The 7,751-nt window shown below is 31.0% G+C and overlaps 1 pseudogene; it reads left to right on the plus strand.

Annotated features, from left to right (window-relative positions):
- Positions 1-2,532: 2,532 nt before the first annotated feature.
- LOC124915778 lies at positions 2,533-5,765 on the plus strand (annotated as a pseudogene).
- The last annotated feature ends 1,986 nt before the right edge of the window (positions 5,766-7,751 follow it).

The following is a 7,751-nucleotide window of genomic DNA, read 5'->3' on the forward strand; positions in this document are numbered from 1 at the left end:
TCTCATGTGAGTCTGTGATGTAATTTTTATTAAACCGATTCTATCATAATAATTTTTTTTGTTTTGAATGCGGGAGGCCATAACATTTATTTCCATGATAAAATGTTTTAAGTGAGAATCAATCAACGACGTTGGTCTGGTAATCTTTGTTAGTCTGATTCTATCATAATAGTTTTAATAACTTTATTATATAGTTTTCTTGAATATATTTCATTTAATTTTCAAAATTTATTGTTGCAGGACCCATACATTTTCTATATTCGATAAAACTTTTAATCTTGAAATCATATCAAATCAAAGTTTCCGTATTAGAATTATAAGGTAAAAAATTTCGAGAAATTATAGTGAAATGTTCAATTTCCTTGATATGAAATTTATTTTCTTCATCATATATAGATCTACTCATGTTTGTTACTCTATGATAACATTAATTGTTTTCATTTATCTAGTTACAAGTGAATCAACATGAAGGTCCCTATGCATGAACACAATAAAACCTCTTCTTGTTGTTCAGGTAGATATCATTCACATTGACTTTAAATTAATATATATGAGGGTTGTCTGCTCCCGATCTCTCTACTCCCTCTGTTTTCTCCTACAGACAGGGTCAAAATCGTAATTTTTTAATTAATTTTTTTTTTACTATTTTACTCCCTCCTTGTTAGAGGGCAAATGGAAGTAAAGAGATTTCGGAAACAGATGATCATGTCCCATGTTTGATGTTGTCTCTAAATTTTCTCAATGATAAAATTATTTGTAAATTAATTAGTCTTGCATTTATGAAAAATAATACATTATAGTTTTTTTTAATAATTTATAGGTTTTTATAAAGTACTCGTTTTTTTTTATATTAATCTTCTTGTTATTTAAAAAAAAAAATATTGTAATCTGAAAGATTTGAGGTAATCTACCAATTTTCATAAAATAATATATTTTTATCCACTTTTTAATTTTTACTTATTTAAAATTTAAACATTTTAAAAATTATTTTAATTACAATTCTTTTTATTAAATATAAACAGAATCTATTTTATTTTTATAATAACTCTGACAAATTAATTTTAAAATGGTAAATAATCTAAGTTAACAAAATTTTATAAATTGAAAGAATTTATGTAATATGATTTACAAATTTAATTAATAATAAAATCATTTTTATCCACTTTTTACTTATTTATTTTTTAAATATTTTAAAAATTATTTTATTTACAATTATTCTTATTAAATATAAACAGATTTTTTTTTACTTTAATAAATTTTAAAAATTATTGTGATAATATTATGACTATATTATTCTTAAAATGGTAAATTATTTAAGTTAACCAAATTTTATAATTTGAAAAAATTTATGTAATATGATTTAAAATTTTAATTAATAAAAAAAATCCTTTTTATTCACTTTTTACTTATTTATTTTTCAAACATTTTAAAAATTATTTTAATTACATTTATTTTAATTAAATATAAACAGAATCTATTTTATTTTTTACTTTAATAAATTTTAAAATTTATTGTTATAATATTATGATAATATTATTCTTAAAATGGTAAATTATCTAAGTTAACAAAATTTTATAATCAGAAAAAAATGCAGTATGATTTACAAATTTAATTAATAAAAAAATCATTTCCATTTTATATTCTCATCATCTAATTTTCACTAAAATATATTTAATGATTTCAATTATACTTTTTTAATAAATAAAAATTTTAAAAATTCACTATTTTTATGATTTAAATTCACTAAAGATTTTTTTCTAAATATGGACAAAAACATATTTTGATTTTGAATTTTTGAATTTTTGAATTTATTTTTTATAATTTAGTTGTATATATATTTCCCACCATTCTCCTTCATCATTTCGTAACTTTATTTTCAAGCACAACTCATCCTCTGTTTTCTTTCTCTCATTCACAGTTACATCAAATTGCCTATTCACTTTTTTTTCGAAAATGTCTGGAAGAATTGGAGGATGCGGAGGTCTAAGAGGTCAATCTGGTCGCACTTATCAGCCTTTACCGCAAGCCGGACGTGGACGCTTTGGAGGAGGAAGAGGTCAATCAGACCGCACCGATCAACCTTTATCACAATCCGGACGTGGACTTGGACGCGTCGGAGGAGGAAGAGGTCCATACCGCTCCTACGTACCTGTACTGTCCTCTACCTCTTCTTCATCTGCAGATTCCTTAGCTGCAGATGTGGAAAAGAAGCTTAACTTAGCTTCACCTTCAAGAGCTGTTGAGACTCTACAAAAGTTGTCCCCTGCTTTTGAGACTCGGTCTCTTACACCTTTGACCGCGACAACCAGACTGCCGGATAGACCAGGTTTCGGTAGAGCCGGTAAGAAGATCTCGGTCCGAACCAACCATTTTCCAGTTGAATCAACTAGACGTGATATATTTCATTACGATGTGAGCGTATATTATTTGATCGGCTCTTATCATTTGATGTTCATGTGTTTCTTTTGTTTATATAATCTTTACAAATAAAATGTACAGGTCACAATCACTCCAGAGGTGACATTGAAGAAAGTATGCAGGGACGTCATGAATACTTTGATCGACTCTAACATGGAGTTGTATATGGGGAATCGGTTGCCTGCATATGATGGCAGCAAAAATATTTACAACTTGGGACCACATCCCTTTCAGTCCAAGGACTTCCCGGTGAAACTACTTAAAAAGGATGGAAATAGAAGGTGACTTTTTAGTGTTTAAAATTGCTTAATGTTTCACTTTACTTATTTGATTTGACTTGAGATTAACAATGGATCTTTCTCGCCGCAGGAAGGAGAGTCACTTCAATGTGGCAATTAAGTTTTCTGTTAAAGTTGATCTGTATCAACTTCAAGCATTCTTATATAGGAAGCAAGGGAATATTCCTCATGAGACGTTGCAAGCTCTTGAGATAGTTCTCCGAGCAACTCCTTCGGTTATGTAAGAACATTTTATGCTTCAACTCATTTCCTTGATCACAATGTGCTTTTTCTTTTGTTTACCAAATTAAAATAAATTTTTTTTGCAGGTATACCGCTGTTGAAAGGTCATTCTTTTCACCAAAATTTGGTGCAAAGGGGAAACTGGATGGTGGCCTGGTGTATTGGCAAGGGTTCTACCAAAGCCTACGACCAACTCAAATGGGGCTCTCGCTGAATATTGGTATGTAGCTTTAGTAGCCTATAAACAGGTTTTACATTTTTACTAATTCAGCATCTAATTTTTATTTTGTAGATATATCAGCAAGGGTATTCTTTGACCCCATCCTGGTGACAGAGTTTATTCAACAGTATCTTCACATTGGAGATCTGTCCAGGCCATTAACTGACCAAGACTGTAAGAAAGTAAGTTTCAAATTTCTCTTAGATTTGTATTAATGTTTGAGTGTAAACTTAACTAGGATCATAAGTCACTTAAATGTGTTCATATTATTATTTCAGATTCTGAAGGTCTTGAAAGGTGTGACTGTGAAAACGACTCACCTGAACAATGTCATGAGCAGAAAGATAGTCCGTCTATCTCAACCACCAATTGGTGAACTGATGTAAGCTATTTTTTCATACGATCATATCCTGTTTAAATCTATTTTCTCTTTCCAACTGTCCATTCTCACTTTTCAATCTTGCTCTTGTATAGGTTCACGTGTGATGACGGTGTTCAAAAGAAGTATGTGGTCCAATACTACTTAGAAAGGTATTGTATCACACTTAGGTATCCTTCCTTACCTGCAATGCAGTATGGTTGTGATTCCAAGCCTATTTATCTGCCATTGGAGGTACTTAATACTTGAACTGATCTTTATTTTATGCTATAGTCTTTATTTTCCTTAATTACCTTTGTTTATCGTTTTTTAAAAACTCATTTCCTTTATTTTGATGACGCTATAGCTGTGCAAAATCGTGGAGGGGCAGAGGTATACAAAGAAGTTGAATGAGAGGCAGGTAACCACTCTTTTGATGGCTACCTATCAAAGACCCGTGCATATGGAACAAAACATCAGACATGTACTTTTGTATCCATTGAACCTAATCTTTCAATGTTTTTTTTATTTATTAGTTATATATTTAGTCCTTTTATTGATAATTTTCTTCTCCAGATGGTCAGGCAAAACGATTACAACAATGACAAGTTCGTGAACGAATTTGGGTTGCATATACAGCCTGAACCTATAGTGGTTGAAGCAAGACTTCTTCCACCTCCCATGATAATTCTTTAGTCTTGTAATTATTTGGTTTACGTTTCCATTACTAATCTTTAATAAAATTATTGTGCTGGTTGTTGCAGCTCAAGTATGATGGGTCACAAGAGGCTCCAAGTGTGAGGCAATGGAATATGTTGAACAAGGTATTGTTTTACTTGGATGTGTGCGCGCATACCACCTCCTATTTTATATTGTAGCGTAATCATTTGTCTTCTTTATGTTTAATATGTTCTTATTGTGGCAGAGAATGTTTAACGGGGCCAAGATAGATTTCTGGACCTGTGTCAACTTCTAAAAAATGAACCAAAATCAGGTCGGCCAGTTCTGTTGGGACTTGGTGCAAACGTGCATATGTAAAGGGCTGGTATGCATTCTTTCCATCTCACCTCGAGCTTGTGCATCTTATATATCTTATGAGAACCTATCCTTAATGTATGTTCTCTTGTATTGTGCATTTTGTGCTTAAATTAAGTTACTAATAATATATGTTGTTTAAATGCAGAGATGGTGTTAGCGATGGCCAATTCAGCCATGTTTTGCTCTATGAGGATGATGCAATTCGGAAGGTAGTTTTAACTTTTAATATGGCTATATATATATATATATGATTGTTGTTTTGTTTTGTATTGGTATTTATGAGTTGAAAAATACATGTTTGGTGCAGGCATGTTCTTCTCTGGAAGAAAATTACCTTTCAAGGATCACATTTGTGGTTGTGCAGAAGAGGCATCACACTCGCCTCTTCCCAATGACTCATGGCGACAGACATTCAACCGACCAGAGTGGAAATATTTTGCCAGGTAATATTATTGGTTGTGGTTTGTAATTGGCAATGGGTTGGTTGATTGATGTAAATACTAAATCTAATTTATTGGATCTTCATATGTAGGTACGATTGTTGATACAAAGATTTGTCATGTAAGGGAGTTTGACTTCTATCTATGCAGTCATTCGGGTATCCATGTAACTACTAAAAAAAATTGATTAGATATTTTTTATTGGTTGAATATATATGAAGCAATCACTAAGATATTTGGTAACAAACTGAAACAGGGAACAAGCCGGCCAACACATTACCATGTGTTGTTTGATGAGAATGAGTTCAGTGCAGATGCATTGCAAGGACTCACTAACAGTTTGTGTTACACGTAAGTAATGACTTAATCTTTAACCTATATTGTTTTAATTATGTAATATTAAGTAATCGGGTGTTTCTTTCCAGCTATGCGAGATGCACTAGATCTGTGTCTATAGGTTTGTCCTTCTAGCTAACTAAACAACTAAATTTATGTTTTATGATCAATCAATCATTCTTCTTATGGTTTGGTTTATTTGATGTGCAGTTCCTTCTGCTTACTATGCTCATCTTGCTACGTGGAGGGCACGCTATTATGTGGAAGGTTACGTGGAAGGTGGTGTGGAAGGCAGCGTGGAAGGTGATGTGGAAGGATATGGAGCTGATGCTGAATCCAGTAGTGTTAGAGTGAATACAAGGGAAGGGGATGCAGTTGTTCAGCCTTTACCTAATATTATGGATAATGTAAAGCAATATTTGTTTTACTGCTGAACAACATTGTAATAAGATTTTTGTTGTAATATCAGTTTTTTTTTTTATTGTTGTTGTTAAAGTATTAAATGGTGGGTAGTTTAGATATGAAATAGGATGTAGGTGTTAATAGTTTTGTAATTTTTATTGGGGTTTTCTAGAAAGATTATAACAATTTCATGACCCCTTTTAGGAATAAATATTATTATAAAAGTTGTGTTTGCAGTTAATTTTTACTTGTTTTGTGTTTTACATTTCCTTCTTTACTTTTATTAAGTTTTAACTCATAATCATTCATCAGGCTTTACATCAAAATATTTGTCAATTACATTACATTTTGATGGTATCTATATGCTTTAGTATTTAGTTTGGATGTGTCACCGCCTTTTCCACTAAGGTTTTGGATTGTCGAATTCAGTAACTCATCTCACATCTATACTAGATTAGCGATCCTCGATCGGCAAACACTGGTTGACGGCTTTGGAAGATGAAAAATCGGCGGTAAGATAATCTTTATTTTTTATAGTTTATAATCTCTCGCTTATTCCAATTTTCGGCTCAAGTTTTGGATTGTAGCTGTCACTCTTACTAATAAGAATTTGATTGGCTTCAGGATAAAGACTAACGGTAATGCCATCGCTTTTTGTACAATAGTTATTACTCATTTCCTTTTTTCTGCCAGGGTTTTGGGTTATAGCTGTCTGTTTTGGGGGTGAACATATTATGGGTTGACCCAATCTCCAACCCTAACCCAAACCCAAAATATTAATTTGGGTTGGGTTTGATTGAGTAAGATCTGAGTTTAATTTGGGTTGGGTTAGGGCCAAATTACCCAAATTATATAAATTTAATTTAATTCTCTCTTATTAATCCAATATAAATTAACCATCTTCCAACTTTCATATATTTTCTTAATTTTTACTACGTTGATCTCCAATACAGTCGAACACGTTTTTGACATGTTTAACACGTTTAATACGTTTTCACACTTATAACACATTTTCACATGTTTTCGGCACTTTTAACATGTTTTTGACACGTTTTTATATGTTTACACACGTTTAACACATTTTAGACATGTTTAACACTTTTTAATAAACTTAACATGTTTTGGCATGTTTAACACATTTTTGACATTTTTAACACATTTTTGACACATTTAACACGTTTAAATAGTTTAACACGTTTTGGCAAGTTTAATACGTTTTTGGCACATTTCACACATTTTTAGCACATTTAACACGTTTTAACATTTTTTACATTTTTGTCACGTTTAACACATTTTTGACATTTTAACATGTTTAACACGTTTTGACAATTTTTTGTCATGTTTAACAATTTTTTTGCAAACTTAACGCGTTTTGGCACGTTTAACACATTTTGGCACATTTATAACACGTTTATCACGTTTTTTACATGTTTAACAAGTTTTTCACGTTTTTGGCATGTTTAACATATTATTGATACGTTTAACACGTTTTGACACATTTACCATATTTTTACGTTTTTGGCATGTTTTTGACACGTTTAATACGTTTTTGACACATTTAACACGTTTTTTACATTTTATATACGTTTAACATGTTTTGTCATGTATAACACGTTTTTAGCACGTTTAAATGTGTTAGAACTTGTTAAAGGTGCCAAAAACTTGTTAAACATGTAAAAAACGTGTTAAACGTGAAAAACATGTTAAACGTATCAATAATGTGTTAAACGTGTCAAAAACGTGTTAAATGTGTCAAAAACATGTTAAACATGTTAAACATATAAAAAAACGTGAAAAACGTGTTAAACGTATGAAACATGTGTTAAACGTGTCAAAAATGTGTTAAACATGTGAAAAATGTATTAAATATGTCAAAAATGTGAAAACGTGTTAAACATGTCAAAACGTGTTTAATGTGTCAAAAACATGAAAAACATGTTCAACATGTTAAAAACGTGTTAAATATGTCAAAAATGTATTAAACGAATGAAAATGTGTTAAATGAGTCAAATACATGT

This window comes from Impatiens glandulifera, chromosome 9, assembly GCF_907164915.1.
Source record: "Impatiens glandulifera chromosome 9, dImpGla2.1, whole genome shotgun sequence".
Lineage (NCBI taxonomy): Eukaryota > Viridiplantae > Streptophyta > Magnoliopsida > Ericales > Balsaminaceae > Impatiens > Impatiens glandulifera.